Source organism: Strigops habroptila, chromosome 2 (assembly GCF_004027225.2).
Source record: "Strigops habroptila isolate Jane chromosome 2, bStrHab1.2.pri, whole genome shotgun sequence".
In the NCBI taxonomy this organism is placed as follows: Eukaryota; Metazoa; Chordata; class Aves; order Psittaciformes; family Psittacidae; genus Strigops; species Strigops habroptila.
Genome location: NC_044278.2, coordinates 33315785 through 33337614, shown reverse-complemented (window position 1 = coordinate 33337614; position 21830 = coordinate 33315785). Strand labels below are relative to the sequence as shown.

General features: G+C 43.6%; 1 protein-coding gene across 5 annotated transcripts in view; it reads right to left on the bottom strand.

Annotated features, from left to right (window-relative positions):
- Positions 1–11362, bottom strand: part of PKNOX1 (PBX/knotted 1 homeobox 1) — a 50187-nt gene extending 38825 nt beyond the window's left edge. For 2 of the 5 annotated variants that reach the window (XM_030477914.1, XM_030477915.1), the window contains exon 1: positions 9303–9447. The gene's annotated coding sequence lies outside the window, so the exon portion shown is untranslated. Of the gene's footprint in view, positions 1–171; positions 855–5069; positions 5077–8135; positions 8315–9302; positions 9448–11352 lie in introns of those variants that run through there. The other 3 variants (XM_030477917.1, XM_030477918.1, XM_030477916.1) reach the window with 3 other exon arrangements.
- Positions 11363–21830: the final 10468 nt, after the last annotated feature.

The following is a 21830-nucleotide window of genomic DNA, read 5'->3' as shown; positions in this document are numbered from 1 at the left end:
AACACCAATTCACTGCAGAGCCTAAGCTTGGAATTGCTATTACCAAGTTGGTTCTTCCTTTTATTCTTCTTGCAAACAAGACTTAAAGTCATGTTATTGTAACAAAGAAGATATTCAACTATGAAACAAAAAACAAGGGCAACTTGCTTTGTCACTTAAAAGAAGTATCACCATTAACGTTTTTACTATGAAGTAAAATATGACCTTGTTCATTCAAGCATTGAAGAACCCTCTTTTCATCTCTCATTTTGCATGTCAGCTAGTAAGAAACAAAGACCTGTGCATATACATATACAAGTATCAGCAGACATTAAGATCAAGACACATTTATGTTTTTATAGATTCAAATAATAACGAAGCAATATGTAGAGAATATATGACAACATGCCATCAGGGATTCATTCTACTTCTGCTGCAAAGGTAGAACGGTTATTTATCTCCATCAGCCTGTCTACAAAGAGACATTCAGTAAAATTAAGACAAACAAATCAGTATGAAATTGATGCATACAAGTTTATTAAAATTGTGCTCAATGAGAATGTACTCCTCATTCAGCAGTAAGGTGGCTTCCATTTCCTCTATCTTATGTACTTACAAAGTACAGTCATTATTTAGAATATTACACTTTCAGAAAGATGATGTTCCTGTTCAGGAATATAATGCCAGCCTCAGGGAGTTGCACTACACAGATACAGCTAAACAGTTATTACACAATAGTTACACTGTCAATTTCCCTGGGAGACAAGCCCTAAAAAGCCACAAAAACAATTTTTGGCTGCAGGAAAATGAGATCTACTTTGCGTCAATTTTTTCCCCTTTGTTGTTTGGTGGTGCAATAGAGTTATTTATATATTATTTTTGATGACTATGAGATTACATTAAAAAACCTGAATGTGTATTATACTTTAAGAAACTGAAAATTAAAAATTAAAATCCACCACTAAAATTTCTTTAGAAATACAATACAAGGTATCATTAAACTTTCCTTGCCTGTAGGATTTTGAACATCCATACTCTTAGATTGACTTTATTCAGCAAGGCCTCTTCAACACTTTATATGCCACTTTGTCGTCCCATAATCTTTCCTAGCATCCTCTTTTCATATCACCCCATTTCAGAACTTAGCAAGCCATACAAAGTACTTATATCACAGACTATCTTCCAAGCATCAACATGCAACGTTACACTGCATGACAGCCAACCAAACATATCATGAGAAGATTTGCCTTCCTTTAGCAATTCACTCTTTGTGTAAACTTCGCTTTTGGTATTTTAAAGGAATTCTGGAAATCCTCCTATTTGCAGGTACCAAATATGAAAAAACATGTTATAAAAAATGTGCCACTTTACAAGCTAAAACTACATGCAGGAATTGGTTAAGTGGATATTAAGGATGCACAACAAACCTCTTGAGCACAACTACAAAAGCAGAATTAAGGGCATCTGGGCCTTTTGCAGAACTTTACCCCTTAATTCTGCATGCATCCCTGTGTTTATACCAGCACATTTCTTGGGAAGCATGAGTAACCATGGTTCATGTAATCACCAATTTACCATAGCGCTTCCTAACAAGGAAGAGAAAGAGGAGAAATCCTATCCAATCTAGTCATAAAATAACATCACCTCAGTATGCTAGGTATCCTGCCTCCAGGTAGCTCTTGGCATTGCAGAGATCCTCGGGTTGCTCTCCTACCTTCTGCAAAATGAAAACCTCAATCTTCCAACTACTAAAAAATTCTCAAATTCAAGAAACCTCCTGCAGCATCTCAGTTTCTCCTTCCCATTTCACACAGTTACTTGATCCTGCTTTACCAGCTCCATAGAGTATGGAATTAAGGGGACTAAACAGAAATTTGGGTAAAAGGAAAACAAAAAACCTGGGGGAAAGGAAATCTCCCTTCTTTAACTGCTCCAAGACTCCTGAGGGATTAAGGTACGAGGGAGCCAAAATACTTTCCATCACTCCCTCATTCATCTCCCAGCATTTAGAGAGTAAATGAAGATTCCTTTCATTTTAGTGGGTTTTGTTTTGGTTTTTAGCTCTGTATTCTTAACACTGCAAACTGCAGAACTTTTTACAATTATTGCTTGTGAATCCTAGCACACACATCATGCATCCTCACCATGAATACCTACTTGTCACAGGACACAGAAGCACTTCTTTCCCCCATAGTTCTACCCAGTGTGCTGTCATTGTGACATTTTAGACCCAAAATGAAGAAGATAGCATAGTACCTGCCTTGCCACTATCGGGGTAAGAGGACTGCATTAGAAAGACTACTAAAAACCCCCCACATACTAGAGGACATGTATCAGCAATTCCACAGCTGGAACGGATTCTGGTACAACTTTCCTACTTAATGATATTGAATTACTTTTTCAAACACAATTTCATTAAAAACAACAACAAAGGGAACTCCACCCTCCACGTCTCCCCAGCATTCCCCACATGGATAAACAGCAGGTTTGCGTATGTACTAGATGCAATTCTGTTCCTTTGCCATCAAAGCCGCTGGAATATCCGTGCAAGCATGTAGTGAATCTCTTACTTCTGGAGACACTCATTTATCATATCCTTCCAGGCAAATTAAACCAAAGCAATGGGAAATCCTATTTTAATCATGATTTGTATCAGCACCCAATAAACTATGACTGAGATTAATCTTGTTTTGTGTTTATACTTTGCGGTTTCATAAAGACACAAAATAACCACCAATCTCACTATGCCTTTATTGCTATTGAATACGTTACAATGTTAGCAAGCAATTTATGTAAGCTTATGTAAGTTTTCCAACATTTTTATTATAAAACCGTAAAAGTTTCTAATGATTCTATGAAAGACTCAATTTCCTAATGCTACTGAAGCACAATTAAAGGATGAAGTAGTTTTATTTAACTAATAACTGCATTTAAAATGGACTTAAGATACTGAATGCATAAGAAAATCCCCTCTACACATTCTTTGCATTAAAACACTTCAAGATGAAGATGTTCCATTGTCAGTTATTTCATTTTTAGGTCTCTTATGATTTCAGAAATAATGAGCCTGTCAATGAACCAAGCATTAACTTGGATTAGCTGAACAAAATCCTGGCCCTGCAACCCTCTGTCAAATCCAGTTCCAGTTGGTCAGTAAGTTTTCCAGGATCTTCCCTCTTTTGACTCTAACATCTGGTCAAACACAAACAGCTTTGTTTGGCTACTAAGTTTAGGCCCTAAAATGAACTGTTATTTTCTTTCCAAAATGGTAATTAAATAAAAATTCTTCCTTTCCCACCCCACTTTGTCCGCAACTCTTTAGTAACGGGTGAACCAGAAGCAATCGGTTCAGCTAGTTTTTGCAAGGAAGACGTGCTGTGTTCTAGCCTCGTCTGCTCCTGCTGCCAACACTCTTCATGCTCTCTTACATCTCTGCCTGGACTCTCCCTGCTCTTCAGCCTCGCACTGCCCTTCCCCACTGTTCTTGCTGCACCAATGTACAGCTTGTCCTCTTCCTCACCTCTAGCGCTCTCCTGTTCCTTCCCCCCAATCTGATCTTTGTAATTTTGCTAGCACCATCCTTTTCAGGTTCCTAGGCCTACTGCACTTCCACCGAGCTCTAGTCCCTGCTCCCCACTTCTCCCTGAACACCAGCCTTCATCCCTCCAGGAGTATGACTGCTGCCTAAGCCCTAAGGGGCAGGGGGAGAAGCACAGATAAAGAAAGACTATTTAGGATTAAATTTACCCATCACCTACTGCTGAGGGATGCATCATGCTTAACTACTTGGTCCAGATGATGACTGACAGGTGACATGCAAGGACCAACAGACAGGAAGATATTCCTGTTACATGGAATATTCAGGTAATTTAGTTAACACATTTGCCAAGTAACATACATGAACCAGCTTTTCAGCAGCTTATGATTCGTTGAAGTTTCTTGAGGAACAGCCATATGCTTTGCGTGAACGCTTACGCTCTCCTCCCCTCTCCCCTCTGCAATGCTGATATCCAGAACTCAAGTGTCGATATGCTCTAAAAAAGGCAAACAACCATTTTCCCTCTCTTAAATGAACCTATTTATTTTCTTTTAAAGTAATTTTCAAAATGCCGAGTCATTTTATCTTAAAGTTTCCAGAATAACCCTACTCAAACATATTAATCACAGCAAATTTCAGTAAGACTGAAGAAATAAGATACTGTAAACACCACCTCAAAATGATGATAAAAAACTGACCAGGTAACCTCACTCCTGGCATCACAACTATCATGACCTGTGACACAGAAAGACAGGCTAGAACACATACGAATGAAGTGATCACAGACCAACCTGGAAGTTCAAGCTCTTTAGTTATAAAAACATACAACATAGCATGTTTTTGTTCCCCAACTCTCCAAGCATGTAGAACATGTATAAAGCTCCAATTTGTTTTATAGTTGCCTCCGTTTCCTTTGAATATAACAGACTTAGTCTTTATTTCTCAGTAGTATTATAATATCCTTTTCCCTTTGCTTTGTTTGCTATGTAAATTGATAAAAGCTAAGCAGGATGTGAAGTATAACCACATTTCCTAACTTCCTCTGTCCTCAAGAAAAAACACAGGCAATTCCAGAAGCTCACAAATAAAATATAAATTGGAATTTGTCGGTTTGAAAAAAAATGGATCCCTCCTTTAGTACACCAGGAGTAAGCTACCATGTTCTAATTTTTTTTCTCCCCCCTGAATTTAGTGTCAGCTGCAGAAGATGACAGTTACAGACTCATGCGTATGTTTAGAGGACAGTACAAAGCTATCACAGTCCACTAGCTCCCATTTTCAAAAGTCACCTTTTGACTGCCTAAGTACTCGGATGGCCTTCCCGTTTAATAGCAAATACCTTTTATGCGCATATGTATAGAAAAAAGTGAGAACATCATGGCCTGGAGTAGCTGCTATATTTAAAACAAACAAGCATGTTCATATGAAGGATGATAAGCAAGCATGTGACAAGCAGCAGACCCAAATTTTATTTCCACTTCGAACATAAACATCCTTTTTGTCCTTCCGTAACGAACATGGTTTGGTATCCCCAAGCTGCTGGTGGGCGAACCAAGTTACTGCTTTTTACCACCCCCATAAAAACGTGCCAGCACTCTGTAACAACAAAGACTGGTATCTCCAGATTCATAGTGTTGTTATTCCATTTTCCACCCCACCCCCAGTTCCATTTGATGATACCCGTGTTCCACGGTTACGACATAAAACAACCTTATTGAGCAAAGTGAAGAACCTGCTAACAAACGTGAACACTTCAGCATTCTGCTATCTTGGGGAGAGCTATAATGGTCTGGGTAAAATACTTTGGTAACATCTGCCACCAATTAAGCGGAGGAAAGAACTCTATCAGCAGCTTTTTTCCTTGCTCTTGGAATCCTCTTGCTTAGAAGAGCAGTGAGTTGTTTTACATTTTGTACAGCACTGAGGTGTGGTAAAATAAGCCCCCCACGAGACTTCTCATTTGTAAACCTACAGACTCTTTCAACAAGTGACACCGAAGCAACCAGCTGCTGCAAGCCAGAAGTAACATTTGTGGCATTTTAAACTTCATACCAAAAAAATAATTCAGTCTTACTTACGCCAAAATAAAAATATTCATCTGATTTATCATCAGCTTTCACATATGCGCCAGTTTTGCAGAGGTAACATTTGGCTCCCAGACCACTATGTAATATTCTGAAATACAATTTGGTCTGCATCTCTCTCCCTTCAGGTCATTAACAGGGCCATTAGAACAAGCAGTTCCACTATCACAGTAGTGGTTCCGTGGATCATTCACCCCTGGCTGTTAGTACAGGGCTTAATAACAGCAAAAGCATTAATTCTTTTCCAGGAAATTGGATTGCTCCTAAACATTTCTAGACATGCTGCGGTAGCAGTCAGAATTATCATTACTTCATTACAGCTCTGCATTGACAGTACAGGGAAGGGTATGAGAAAAATACAGTGGGGAAAGCAAAATTCTGAAAGAGAAAGTACAGCTCCTAAAAGACATATCCATTTTATAAGACTGAAACATTTAGAATAAACATGTATATTTCATCCATTCTAAACTTTCACTTGCACTAATGCAAGACTGCAAGAACTTAGTCTGAAAATGTTATTTTATACTCAAAAGACAATCTGAATCTTCAAACCTGTATCTAGATTCAGAGCACAGATCAAGCTGGAAGTTACTTAAAATTAGACTAAATTTCACATGACAAAGAGAAATTTCCAAATACAAAACATAACCCAAACCAACTCTAACAGCGACAGACGCAAAAACCAAAGAATTCTCAGTTTTCCTATTAGCAAATAGGAAATGGTAACAAGACTAATTCCAGTCCAGCAAAGCACTTTAACTTAATTGATAATAAGACCCACTTCAGATAGGAGACAGGTATTAGTATTAAGTTTACATAAAGATGGATACACAGGCACAGATCAAAAACCGCATGCTCCAAAATCACTGAGGAGATCAAGGAGAACGAACAATACTGGGCTTCAAAGCCTCAGTGCAATGTAATAGCATCTATACCACCCATCTCTACCCTGTGAATGAAGTGAATGGAGCTACACCTTTCACTGCTTAACTGAAGCTTAAGTTAAAAATACACAGCGAAACCTACCCTAGGTTTTCCTGTGGCTACTTTAATCATAACATGACAAAAAAATAAGTAAAGCTTTAACGGTCAACAGTAAAAATGCACTATACACTTCATAAAATAAGTCGAAAATATGACACACATTAAAAAATAGAATCAGAATTATTTATTTTGGATGGATTAAAAGTAATGACATACTGAGAAGTGTGAAACTGTTTCTTGAGACCGATTAAGTGTGAAATGCTCTGGGGTTTTTTTCCTTCCAAGTTTTTGAAAACTTACACATAACAATTATATATGGCTACACACAAACTCAGAGGATGATGATTCTGTCAATTTTATTTTACAAAGCTGTTTAGAAAATGCTCTCAAAATGCATTTGCTGTTCCTTGATACTCTAGAAATGACACGGTCTGGAAACACATACAAGAATTTCTGATACAATCACAACAATTCATTTCCTGGTTCAGTATAAGCGATAAAACTTGTACGTACAGCTAACAGGGACTAACCAGGTCTCATTCTTAATCAAGACTTCAGCGCTTGCCCAGCTGCAGACGCTGTGTTGCTTTAGCTGCACACACATAACTAAAGGGATATCGCCATACCACTGACAGACCATAAACAGTTTATATCCCGTAGAGGAAAGGGAGTAATCTGCAAGCATATTCACAGTACAGAGAATAGCAAAGTGCATAAATTTCTTGAGCTATGCTGGAATTCCCCTAATCAAACAACCTGTACTGGCGAAACTTTGCACAGAGCATGCTCTAGAATAAAATTAGGAACAGTATTATGAACTAACTATACGTGAGTGTTTTTTGTAAAGACTAAAAAAGAATTATTTAGCTTTATAAAAGAAAAACAATTAGAGGAGACACTTAGCATACACTGAAAATGATCTACACCATCCTGATATCCTCCATAGGATGCTGGCTCAAGCGTTTCCCAACATCCACAGACCAGAACATAGCGTCCATGCTCCCTATTCCTGTCATCTGTTTAATGGAATGCACACATCACACTCCAAATAGGGGCAAGGACAAAAATGAATCTTGCTGGGACAGCTCTCAGCTTCATGAGACCAAAAGAAAAAAAAAGAAATTCATTGCATGGCATAAAAATTCACTTATAAGGGTATCATACCAGATCGGGCCATTCTCCCTCCCCAAACCACACTAGTCATTTTCTTAGATGTAACTGACAAAAACGGGCCAAAAACCAGAGCAGCAGATTAATGAATATGAAACATGCCTGTGTCCCTAGGATTACATTGTACGTTCCCATTTAGGAAAACATAAAATGTTTAAGAAATAATAATAATTTAAAAAGATAGCGATCAGCTAAACAGAGACGTATCACCCCGACACGTTAACTACTCATACTGCTAACTGATGAAGTCGGGGCCATGCAGCTGGTGCTGTGGGAACGAGGGAAAGCTATCGACTACTCCGCGGAGACCCGGGACATGTGGCTAATTGAGGCAATATTTCAGGATAAAACCAGCACTTGATTCATTATTGTTTACACACATCATAAGCAGGGCCTCTGGGCAACGTCAAACTTCAGCTCCTAATTGCGGCTGTGTAAACACTCGGAAAGCCTCGGTCTAAGGTGTCAAGTACTTCCACTTACAACCGAGCCAGGAGACAACTAGGTCACATCAAAAATGATAAAAGTAATAATAAAAAGAGGAGGACGCCACCGCCTCACGCCAGAGCCGCGCACACTGCCCCAAGTGCCAGCCGCCGACAGAACGCGCTTTCTATGAACGAGAAGGGAGGCGGAGGCGCGGGGGGCAAGCCGAAGTCGCGCCAGCGCCCGCTCTCCTCGGGGCCAGGCCGTGCTCCACCGGACCGCGCCGCCGCCGAAACGGCACCAAGGCCGGGGGCAGGCGGCTCCCCGCCCTACCCCCGCCAGCTCGGGGCCAACAGCCGCCGGCAGCCCCCCCCGGGGGCAGGTGCGGAATGGAGGCAGCTGCCGCGGCGGTTTGATCGCGGCCACACAGCCGACGGCTGCCCAGCTTGGGTCGGGTCGGCGGGGACGGGAAGGGGGGGGGGGGTGTGTGTGAAGACGACCCCGGAGAGTCGTGTGTGTATCGTCCCCTCCCCGCCCCAAGGCGCGCCTGCCAGCACGGCGCTGCCCCTTTAAGTATCACGTCGCCTCCCCTCCCTCCCGTCGCCCCCTCTCCCTCCTCCTCCTCCTCCTCTTCCTTCTCCCTTCCCTTTCCCCCCCCCCCCTTCTTCCACGGCAGCAGCGGCAGCGGCCGCCGCGTCCCCGAGCGGCGTCTCGCACTCCCTCACGCCCCGCGCCTCTCCCCTTCTCCCCTCCCCGCCCCTCCGCGCGCGCGCCCCACGCGCGCCCCCGCCAGAGACAACGGTTACACGGCGGCCGTTCCAGAAGCTTCTTCGCTCCCTCCCTCCCCCCCCACGTCTTTCACTTTCCCCTCCTCCCCCCCCTTCCCCGCCACCGCCCCTAACCCCCCTCTGGGGCGAGCTGCGGAGCGCGGGTGCCCCCCTCCCCGCTGTTCCGCGTTCCCTGCCTCAGCCTTCCCCCCCCCTCCTTCCTTCTCCTCCCCTCCCCTCCGGTGTGGTGGTGCGGCCGTGCCCGTGCGGCGGTAGTGGCGGCGGCGGCGGCGGGCGCGCCGTGATGGATGGCTGGCTGGCTGGCTGGGAGCGGGTTTGAGTGACAGCGCTTACCTTGGGTGCCAATCTTCGTCACACTGACAAGCGGCTGCAGCAATCGGGACCCGCACCGCCGCGACACGCGTCACCGCGCACACACGCACACGGCCAATCGCCGGGCGCGCCGCCCGACACGACACCACGCCGCGCATCACGCCTCATCAATATTCACCGCGGGGGGCGGGGCGCGCGGGAGGAGGAGGGAGGGGGGTGCGCGGTGGCCCCGCCCCGCCGCGGCCGCGGTGGGGCGGGGCCACAGCACACCCCCTCCCTCCGCCTCCCGCCTCGCGCTCATGAATAGGGATGAAGGGGGCGGAGCAACCCCCTCGGCCACGCCCCCTCCCGACTCTTAAACGTGATATGGGGGGGAGGGTGAAACCACCTCTTCATTGGGGGGGGAAGCAGGGAGATACCAAGTGGCGGGGGGAGCGCGCAGCTGCCCCTGCGATCGCCTCAGGGGGTCCGAGCCCTGAAGCCTCGGGGAAGGGAAGAGGGGTCTCGCTGGAGGCGTCCCCCAAGGCTGTGCACGCCATAAACTATATGGGGGAGCTTCTTCGCTCTGTGTGTGTGAAATTGGGTGGTGGAACGTGGTGAGCCGCTGCTATGCGCGGACCCCAAAGCTGCTCCCGCCTTCCTCTGAACCCGCAGTGCCACCAGCAGAACTCCGCGGTCCTGCCCCGAGGTCCTGCCGTGAATTCAAAGGGCTGGCTTACACACGTCTGTCTTTCACTGAAACTCCCATTTCCCCACTTGGAAGAAACCGGCACTATCGCACTGTTTCCCTCATGTTTTACCCTAAACTGTTCCTAAAGAGCAGGAGTGTCAGGGAAATGTGGTCTCAGACAGATGGGTGCCTTGTGGCTTAGCCATTTTGTTGGGATATTAGAAGTTTCTCTCTTGTGGATTCTCTGCAGTGCAAAAGGGCTTGAAGGTACACCTTTGGGTCGCATCACTGAGGTGATCTGTCATCTCTACCTTGCTCCTTGTTCTTAGGGCACCTAAGATCATCTCAGAAACCCCTCTCCCCCTCTCTCTGAGGGCAAATGTTACCAAGGTGGGGAAGAAGCCGATACGTACAGAGCAAATCCCATCATGAGAAGCTCAGCTCAAAAGCAGAGCAGGTTTAGTTTCAGGTTTTGTAGTCCCTCTGCAGAACAGCAGCTGGGAATATACTGGATTATCCTGTGCCCCAGTAAACTGGGAATGTCCTACTTTTTTTTCAAGGTCCACGCCACTCCTCCTGTTGCTTTAACAGTAGTAGCAAGTTGCCTAGTTTGTTTTATATAACACTTTCCTGGGCCAGCACACTTAAAGAAGACCTGGCTAACAGTCTGGCAATAGAAACAGCTCCTTAAATGCCCCCGCGAGCCAAGTTTGCCTCCAGTCCTCAGAGCAAAACTGCTGTGTCCAGACCCTGCTCTGCCAACACAGTTGCTCTCGGTCTTCAGGGATCTAGTCACCCTGCGCACACTGCCACCATTTGTCCACTAACAAAACAGTCGCTTCATCCTCTTGCTAGACCGCTGGGAGCCTTTACGGGAGTTCGCTTTTGAGCCATTTTCCCCCATGTGGACAGAGCCACGTGGACGTCAGGCTTGTGAACAGAGAAAGAACTTGCACACCTAGCAGAGAGTGGGAGAGAAAATGAACTATGCTAATCCAGAGTGCTCAGGTGTGTGAATGCAGTCTCAAAGTTCATGTGAACGGCTTATATAAACAAGATTTAAAAAAGAAATAAATACAACTTTTAGTTTGTCTTACTCACAAGAGCCTTCTTCTCTATTTGTGCTCTTGCACCACGTAACAACACCTTTAATAGACTTCCTATGGCCTATGATGGCTTCTTCTACCACAAGTTTCATCTCTCATTATCTCTGACATATTCATTAGTGACACATTCACTAAACAGTGCTTAAAATTAACTGGTTCCCATGCCCAGACCTGCCTCTTCTTCAAATTTGATTCTCTCTGCAAACCCTTTGTTCTCCTTCTGCCTTGCCCGCACTTCTTTGGACAGGAGTTCACCGATTTCTTCTGAGAAAGTACAGATTAAATTCAGACTAACTTAGTTTCTGTTTAATCTCTTCTCCCAGTGATGTTCAAAGCCTTCCTTGATGCCTTTCCCAACTTGCTTTTTCCTTTCTCCTCCTGGTTCCTTCTGCTTTTCTCTCCTTTCCTGCCTGCCACTTTCTCTTCCCCAGCTCACCTCCTCACACATGACAGGAGTAGAAATTCCTCATCTGCTGTCTCCCTTTCACCCCGGTAATCCCATCTCTTGGTCTCCTTTTTGTAAGTAAGGTTACTCCATCCTTTACTCTCCTCAGCCTCTTACGCTTTTCGTGATATCAGTAGATGTTCTGACTCCCACCATCTTAAAGCATGTGACCCTCAAGCAGCAGAATTAAGAAAGCCTGGTTCCTCACGTTTGTGCCTCGTGGTTTATTAACTTTAAGGTCTAAGGTGCAAGTTTTAACTGAAATCTCTTCCAAAGTTGTGGTGCACATAAGGTCTCTCATTAGTCAGTGGATGCTGTTGCCTAAAAGCTGGCGCTGCAGACTTTCCATTGTTCAGGGAGTACCTGATACATCCTCCCTGTTCGACAACTTATTTTCGTGAAAGCTACAGGAACTAAATTGTTCTGACTGCTTTAATCCTGTCTGTAGTATGTTCAAATGTTGTAAAACGACACGGATACACCCTCAAATATACCTGTACCTACATGACATGACTGTATAAACCTTGTTCCCAGAAGAAAGTAACCTGAAAATCACGCTTGATCTGACTTGTATCTTCCAGCTGCCCATCTCTAAACTCACTGAATGCACTGCTCCCAACCACTGCTGAGAGGTCCCTGCTTTTCATTTGATCTTCAGTTTTCTCTGACGCAGCCACTGCAGCCTTGAAAGCTAAGCTGAATTTTTTAGAATATCAAAGCTGAAATGACTCAAGTCATTGATGAAGTTTTAAGATAAAGCACTAAAAATTACAAGGCTTTTGAGAGGAGCCTGTAACATTTGGAAAAGAGAAGAGCTGGGAGGAGAGGGGAGCAACAAGGGAAAAGAATGAAGAAATAACTGAGATAAGTGATTCAAAGGCAGGCAAACAAAAACAAAAAGGGAAAGGATAGGTACCCTTTTCTTTCTTTGTTTCTAATTGTCCAAGCAAACTAGGTTGTCCCTTATCAGTTCTGCAAAAGGACAAGGGTCCAAAACGTAGGACAGAAGGAATCATGAGGAAATTCTCCATGCTACACATTTTATAAGCATTATTACACAACTGATGTAGGTTTATGCTATGAACTTACATTGGTATGGGTGTACTCGCTGAACTCTCTCACTCACTGGTGAGAGAGCTGCCTTTTTTTTCCCCCCTAAAAAAGGAAAAGCTGCATGCCAGGGTGAATGAAATGCCATTTTCATCTTTTGTTCTGTAACAGTTAGGCTTGTAACTGCAAATAACAGAATATTTGTATTCTCAAATTTCTGTTACTTTCTTCACATTGTACGTATTAAATAGGCTTATTAAGTACAGCTTGTTGCTTAAAGTATGCACAGATATGTTTGTAGGGTCAGGACCTTACTTGGTTAGAGTTATGTATCTGAGAACAGTCTCAGATATATAACAGCATTCCCCACAGCTGGACCAAATATTTGCAAACACTAAGCTATGAAGGTCCCTTCTCACCAAATGAGAAAAGCACTCCCAAATCTATTCTCTGAAACACACTTTCAGTTGCAATTTAGTGATAATAGAGTCATGTAAATTTATTGGAGGGTGAAAGTGTATCCTACATACAGTTGCTAGACAAATTAGGTTTACTCTGACATCCTTCAGTATTTTCCAAGTTCTAAATAGTACAACTGTGTGCATAATATAACATTCACATGCATTTAACCTATTCACAAAAAGGAGACGTCTCATGGCTCTTGACTGTGTACTTCGCAACTCTTTCATAATTAAGCTTTCAAAGGAAACATTTACATAGTGGTGAAAGGATGGGCTTCCATGCGGGTGGCAGTAATCTGTGCTCAGAACTTATTGAATAAAGACTGTAATTGCAGTGATAAGACTGGAATAATTTAAACAGAGCGGGGTTTTCCCCAGATTCCAATAAAAATCAGGTAAGTTTTTAAGTGCTGATTTCTTAACAATGGGAGGCCTCTGCAGCAAACCAGTTTCTTCTTTCATCACTCACAGGGAAAAAAAGTATGTAATAAGACGTGTCAACGACTTAGATGTCCTCTGGCTGTTTGGAGAGCATTCCAGAAAGCAACCTCTGTGCGCCCTCTTTGTAGGCACAGCACATTCACATCTGCAGCCACAACTTTACATGGTACAGGAGGAGCCTGGGAAAAATATGTGACTTATTTTATAACGGATATGGCTTTTAAGATTTTAAAGCTGAAATTAATGAGTTAAGTCAGTCTAAATAAATGTTGGGCTTTGCTTGAACTAGATCATGGAGATCTGTGTAACTCAGCTGGGAACGCTCCCTCTGGAGAAATTAAGAGCCCGTGTCCCACAGCAGGACTTGGGCTCAGACCAAGAGCTGGCACTGCAGTGCAGTACTACTGCACGGAGTTTCTGTGTGGGGATCAAGATGCTATCCTTCTGAGGAGCTGTTATTGTCCTATGTTTTTCTGTCCTTTCAGTAGAAAAAACAACGTACTTAAAGCCTCCTTCAAAAAGGGAAAAATTATAAATGTCTTATTCAACATTTCTCCTCTTGTTAAATCAAATTTGAATTTCCAGAGCTGTACATTAGCTGAATCACTGGCTGCATACTATTCACTCCATCTGTTTATATGGTTGAGTCACTGCATTACCAGTATCTTAACACGTTACTTGGAAAGAATCTTGGGCGATCTGGAGGATAAAACCCCAAAGCCCTATAAGCTAATGTTCCCTTCTATGTCCTGCATTACCATATTCTACATTGCTCCCTTTCTGCTCTCGGAGACATTAATTTGAACAAACTGCTATTTTAGGAAAAAGAGCTTATCATAAAAGCACAGCTTCTACTTAAAAGCTGAAGATTGAGCTGAGATGCAGAAATCCACTGTCACCTCCCTACGTGCAATGCCTTGCCCTGGGAACTGTGCGAGGAGTCCCTTGGTGATGGAACAAACATCTTTCACAACCCAACGTATCCACTTGATACTTGTTCCACTTGAGATGGTGTAAACAGATTACCTTCTGAGGGCAAACTGTCTCCTCTTAATGATGCCGAAAGTTGAGAGTGTCTTGTTGTGTGGCTGCAAAGTTTCTTCAGAAATGTGTTATACTTAAAAATACATTTTCGTTTACCTCAAGGGAAGAGGGCAAAGAACAGTGCAGAGGGGCAGAAAAGCAGAGTCAGAAGGACAGAGGCAGAACTGCTAACACACGTCTTGGTTTTTACTTTACAAAAAACCTAAAAAGAGAATATTTCATATGAATCTCACCATGGAGGACTATGAATGCATTCAGGTTACTCTGGGAGTTGAGAAGCAGAAAGCAAAACCAATTGAAATAAAAGAAAACCAGTGAGACTAGTTTTACCTTTCAGACCAAGGGCTAGATCCAACTCTCACAGAAGTCAGCGGAACAATTCCCACTGGCTTCAGAGTGATTTGGATTCGGCAAAGTGAAATGCAGAAAAAATAACCAGGAAGCATTAATGAGAACTTCTCAAACACTAGTCTACAGAGCACTTTCTTCAGCCCATAGAGACATGCCTTTCCTCTCCATTACTCGTTTACTTCCAACTGCTTTTGTGGATTTCTGCATTTTGGAGCCTAGAAGAACCGAGGGGTGTTGGTAACAAGGAATGAGAATGGCTGGCCAGCCAGCCTGCTCCCAACACTCTTGCAGATGGAAGAGGAAAGAATTCAGTTGCTGAGCAAATAGAGAAAAAATAAAGAAGGGGCTATTTGAAGGGGTAGAAGGCCATTAAGCTGAGAGGATTAGGTGGCCTTCAGCAAGGATTAGGTTCTTTGCTGCCTAATGCAGCTGTCTAGCCAGGCACCTGAGCTGCTAGCACAAAGCAAAAGAAAAGCTGAGCTCCACACAGACGTCTGCGCTGAGCGAAAAGCAAATAGGAAATGCCAAGGGCAGAAGCGTTCCACAGGCATTCCCCTTCTCGCCTCCGCCAAGCCGGGATTTCTGGAAACGCCCGTGCACACCCACCTCTGGGCTGAAAGTACACAAGCCTGTCTCTGATGGTCCGCACTGCAGGACTTACACCATATCCTCCAGGCCCACATCCACACTGTCATTCAGATGTCACACACATTCCTACCACCTACCACATCTAGCTGAAGCCATTCCTCTTTGGAGTAGTTAGGCATTGGGACCAGGCTCTGGATATCTGATGGCTGATGTTCGGAGCAGCATTCCCATTAACGCTTTCAGGCTCTCCCTCAGCATGAAGGGCTGTTGTCAGCTGAGTAGAAGACTAACGTGGGCACACATGTTGGATGCACGCATAGCCAGCTGACACCCACTTCTTAAATGCAGGGCAATCCTTTCTTCCATACGTACATGTGGGTCAAACTACCTTGAGTCCAACAGTGGCCAGAACTAGGCACTAAGTGAAAGAGTGTAAGAAACATGAGAACAGCTGGGTCAGCCTTCCTCTGGTGTATCTTTGAAGCTTCTGGGGTGGATAGTTTAGCACCTTTCTGAATCAGAAGCTGGAACCAGACCGTCATATTCAATGGTCCCTGGCAGACTTCTCCATCATTCCTCTATCCCATTTTTTTAATTCATTTACAGATTGCAATTCCTTAATGTCCTTTTGCCTGCCAGTGAGTCTTTCCTGGAGATAGACTACCTAAGTCAGCCTTTCTTCACAAGCAAAAGGAGATACAGGAGACTTTCTGGACATTTTTTTCTAAAATTTATTGATGAGAAAACATAGGAAAGAAAGGATATATCAACACCTTGCAGAGCAATAAGGTACAGAGATCCCTATTCTGGATCCGCGTGAAATAGCTTTGGGTCTGGAAGCAGGAGAAGAAGTAATACCAATCTCATGCTATGCTCAGGTTAGCTGGTGGGCTGAGAGGCAAGGCACATTAGCTTGAAACTGAAAACTGTGCTACCAAGGCAATACTGCTTCTGGGATCCAAGTTTATATCCCCGCCAAGGTCTGCTCCTTCCTCTGGGAAAGACTGGCCCATTCAGACCTGGGCTGGGGATCTGCAGCACAGAGGTGTACTGTGTCACGCTGGCACATCCTGAGGAGCATGCTCTTGAAGCTTTGCAATGCCGGGGGATACAGGCCCACCTTCCCCATGGACCATCTAACCTGAAAGAGGCAGGGCAGTGACTTTTTAGGTCCTTTCAGTTTGCAACATCATGTTTATTTCCCAGAGCAGGTGCAGATTCCCAGGGGGAGACTTAGGCCTCCTCCTACAGAAAAGGCGCATGAAATCCCACAGATCTGCAGACCACAGTCCCATACCATTGCTGTAGGGCCTCCTGGGACAGGAGCTGCACCCGTCCATTACTGAGATTCTTCCTCATCACATACAATATGTATCGGCCGGCACAGATGATGATGGAACGATGCTCTGTAGGATTATTTAAGCACATCTGATCCAGAACCAGACCAGAAATAAAATTTGCCCTGTACCATGCCCTGATTGCTCTCATGCCCTATGTCCAAGCTAAGCTTTCTGATGTCGCATCCTGCATCCATCAGAAAGCCCCGTATTTCGCATAGTGCTCTTAGGAAGGAGCTGGACCACAGTCCCTGAGCAGGGTGAATTGCTTGGTGTGCTCAACAGCCCACTGCTGTCACACACTGCTTCCCACTGGTGGGACCTTGGTAGAGTTCTCCAGCAGACCTTGCTCTGCTGACCAAGACTTGTCCAGACTAAACAAGTAACCCTGGTCTAGTGAGCAGCACACTTACCAGGGAGAGAGGAGGCCTAGGTCCCAGCTAACAGCTCACAACACAGTCATGCTGGCTGGCTTCTTTTCCCTTATCCAAGGAACTTTGAGCCCCAGAGAAGGGAGCTATTAGCAGCTCATTCCCTTTTACTCATGTAAGGCGTAAGTCACATCAGTAAGAGTTGGAATTTCAGGGTTTTAAATCCAGTAAGTGAAGTTCAGATAGATTGCATCTCTTTTCTAATAATCTGTATATTTTGGTAGCTTTCCTTTCATAAATACGGCATTGCCCAGGGTCAGAAAGAACACACTGGAGCCAGCAGGGGCCTTTTGAAAAGTGCCAGTAACAATACTGCTTATGGCTTTGTAACTGTTCATAGAAAGCACAAGTCAGCATTGCGGTCCGTAAGTAGTTTAAAGCATAAGAAAAGGCAGCAACGAAATTCACTCTTCCTTGAGAGATGACTCTCATTATGCTCCCTCACCATTTCAGAGATTTACAGTTCAGCTGCCTCTAGGCTTTGCTTCCCTTAGACCCACTTTCTGAGTATTAGTGCCGAACCCTGTCAAAATTGCACTTTTGTTTTGCACTGCCTTCTCCAATTCTCCTCTAAAAACGATCCTGCTTCTGCCTTTGCAGTCACACAACAATCAAAATGCCTCATCAAACCCAGCATGTTTACCTCAGTATGACATCCCAGGTATAAAATGTGTGCCCATTTCAAATGTCAATCTTCATTATTCCCTTTACTTCAATTAGAACTAGGAAAACAATTACAAAACATGCAGAGGATTTTTCAGTTTTCTTCCTCAGTACTATTTCAGAGCACTGTGTACATCCGTAGGATGATGGCACTCCTTTGACTGCTAAGTAAGCATATTCTGTGACAGCACAGGCTCCATGGGCAGCAAGCAGCCAAGCTCCCATGCTGTACAGTTTGTGCAACAGACTGCGTTTGCACAGTGAGATTCAATGCTATCTGCTTGTAGGGACTAGAGCTCGCTTTTCCTGTTAAAAACTCAGGAGCAAGATTTTACATTATCAAAGCTTTGGTGTTTTGTGTTTTTTTCCACAATTAGTATAACATAAGCTGCATGCAGCCAGAATCTGTGGCGACAATAAATCGCAGCTGCTCCCCTAGTAGACCACGCAGTGGTAGAACACTACCGATATAGTTAAATGTGAAAAAAAAAGAACACTTTCAGAACCCCCATTTTCCTTCCTGTCGTACCAAGACCCAGCCTTGCCCCTTTCTCATACTCTGGTTTTGTATCACCACCTCCATTGCTGACAATACTTTTTTCAATGGGAATATCACAGCCATAGCCACTGCCAGAATCTCTTGGCAAACTAGCTGCTTTCTGAGTCAGAGCCTAATGCCATTACAAGGTCTGCAACAGCTGCAGCAGTCATACATCTGCAAGTCATTTGAACATTTTATGATGAATAAAAACTATCCATTACATAGACCTATACATTATGTATTAACCCTAATACTTATTCAGTTACACTAACAATAACCTTTTCCCTCTGCATGCTGTAAACTTCTTTGACTATAGCATGTGTTAACAGAGATACTTAAAGCTCCGGTCCATGGTGGAGCAGTCCCTGTGTACATATTACCTAACTTATTCTACCTATTTAAACACAAAATGGGATGATGGAAAGAAAGAAAGAAAGTGAATGTAAAGCTATAAAAATTCATACCATGCGTAAGGAAACCATTTTTACATAATTGCATGAGACTGCATACACTCATACAAATAGAGAGGATACAAAACAATGAGAAACACAGGGGAAGAATGAAAACATGGACTCAGAATATCTAGTTAAGAGATTTCATTATGATATGCACAGATCTCAAACCCATCCAGATGTCCCCAGCCGGCAACCTGATCCTCAACATCATAGCCAAGATGTGAAATCTGAAAAATCAGAATACTGAAGATGAGGTAGCAGGGCTTATGAAAAAAGAAATGGGAGCTGTGAGCAGTTAAAAACCCCTTTAAAATAATGACGATAATAAAGAAACATAAATGTGGTTTCATGAAGGAAATATATACACAGCCGCAAATTATGAAGTCAGCCCTTCAGGACATTACATTCCTCATGCAAGCTGCTGAGCCCGCTCAACATAAATAGGTGTAAAATACACTCACCGGCTTAGTGACTTCAAGGATAGAGTCCCATATGTGATTCCCTACCAGCGAGTCTTCTACATATGTATACTTTTACAACAGTAAATGCGAACTGGGCAAGACATACCTCCCTATGAGTTTCACCATAAGAGTTTTAAAGAGACAAGGCAAAAGTCTGGCATGACAGAAATCAATCATCATTTTTTTGTGAGATTCACCCACAGCCAGAATTTTACTAGCAGCCCATAAGCATGTAAATACTATTTCATGTTTGTTCATTATATATCATTTGCAAACTCTTCTTGGATTCTCAGAAATATATCTCTATTGCTCCGCACTCTGTAATTCATGCATTGGTTTAGAGCCCTTCAGAATATCAGTATTTCTTTGGAAGCAGAATGTCAATTAACTTGCACTTCCACACTGAGTTAAATGCGTGGAACAGTAAGCTACAAAATAGTGTAAGTTTTAAGAAGCAGCTATTGGAATAGTCCTACAGTTAGAAAAGTGACTTTTAGGAAATGTTTTCTTGACTTGATCTGCTTCCTCTGTGCGGTCAGAGGCCAAGCTTTATTTTACTGGCAATACATCCTTATTGCTTGTGCTGGCTTTAATGTTTCCATTCAAACAACCCACATATTAGAAATGAAGAAGAAAATCCTAATAAGGTTACAAACAGTTCATTTAAAGGGGATTCAAAAGGCGTCCAGCAAAGCTCTTTACTTCTAAGGGTCAGAAAAGCATTACACTTCAGGGCTGAAAAACCACCTTGCCACTGACGAATGGGACGCTTTACTCAGCACGGCCAAATCCCCACGGTTAATTTGTGGAGCACCTACCTCTCCCCTTAAATAAAAAGGGAAAATCCCGGCCCTTTTGATTGCAGAGATAACTTACCAAGTGTGACGTGATGCAGTGATGTCTTTCTAAGTCAGCAGCCAGCCAGCTGTCTCTTTGCTGCTGCTCCTACTTTTCCCATGCTCCGGCAGAGCGAGGCTGAGCAGCCAGGCCAGTTGCACAGCCGCTATCGAGTCAAAGGGCAAGAGCAAAGCTTAGAATAAACACGTTGTTTTCACTCGCTTGCTTGAAGTGCTGCCAAATCTCTTAACATTAGCACACATAAATCGGTGAGTATATCATGAAGCCTGAGGCCCGAGCAGCTGGAATCTTGTAGTTGTTACCTGAAATCTTAACGTCCAAAAAAATAGCTTCCCCATTCCTCGAGGCTATGTGGAAAATCTCAAAAAACACAATCATAAAAGTACAACTAACATCAAGGAAAAAACTCCCAATTATTTCTTTCTTTAGTTCTCTTTTTTTATAGTCATCTCAAATTTGCAGGGTGGAAGGGGGGAATGGGGTGTCTTTCTTGAGATTTTCAAACATGCCATTTTCCCAATTCTGTGCAGAAGAAAGCGGTCAGTGGTTCTAGAGGTAAATCCTACGGTTATGCAGCAGGGAGGAAGACTATGGAGATAAGCAGCTCAGGGCCCAGCAGTAAGCAACCGTTCAGCAGGAGCTAAGCAGCTGGAAGAAGGGTAGACTAGTTGGTTTTTCTCTGCTGAACAGCAACTTTCAGGAGGAACGAGTGGGGTAGAGTAGTGGTGTTCCTCTCCTGGACAACAGCTTTGAAGCGGTTCTTCAGCAAGGACTTGAAAGAAAAAGCTCCTTCTCCATATCCAGCCGCCAAGAGAGAAGGAGTTGAAAAACACCGAATCCTTATGGCTAATGGGAGGGTGATATAAAAGATGGAGTCCATTGACTGGTGTCCAGAGACAACAACCTGGTATAAATTCCAGCACCATTCCACTTCCCAGCAGCTGGATTTCTCACCAGGGTGGATTGCTGGTTTTGGACACCTCCCCATTTTTTCCCGTCTGTTAACAGTCTTCCCCTAGTAAGTATTTGGAACAGTTGTAAAGCTTTTTTTGTATCTAAATGGCCTTGCTGTTGCTTGAATGCAATTTCAGAATTGCTGGCATTTCTGCGCAGACTATCTGAAGTGTATTTTTGTCATGCTGTTAATAAGCATTGCGTCCCCCGGGAGAACCTCAGCTAGCTCAGAGTTTCTAAACAATGTGCACACTCGACACAGGAGATGTAAGTAAAAGATCTTTCCCATTTTTTATTAGTTTTTCGTCGGAGTTGCTCACTAAATAGATGTGATGTACGAAGTCAGGGGGACCTCTAACTCCTCATCTAGAAAGTTTGGATGAGAACCCAAGTAATTAGGCGACTTGCCAACAGTTAGGTAGGCAGCCAGGGGTCTCACAAATGATCCAGAGCCAGTCCAATACCTGAGTCATAAGGACCATCCTTGCTCTCAGTTCCTACATTATCCTTGTGATTTCTATATTCTGAGTTTCTTTCCAGCTCCCATCACGTTTGTCCCAGTCCTCAAACAATGGAACATAGCTCACTGTTAGGGACACTGCAGGGGAGTTTGGGAAACATATCCTCAGACTTTCTGAGGTGGGTATGAATTTCTGACTGCAACTGAATGTGATTAGGCCAAAAAAGAAAAAA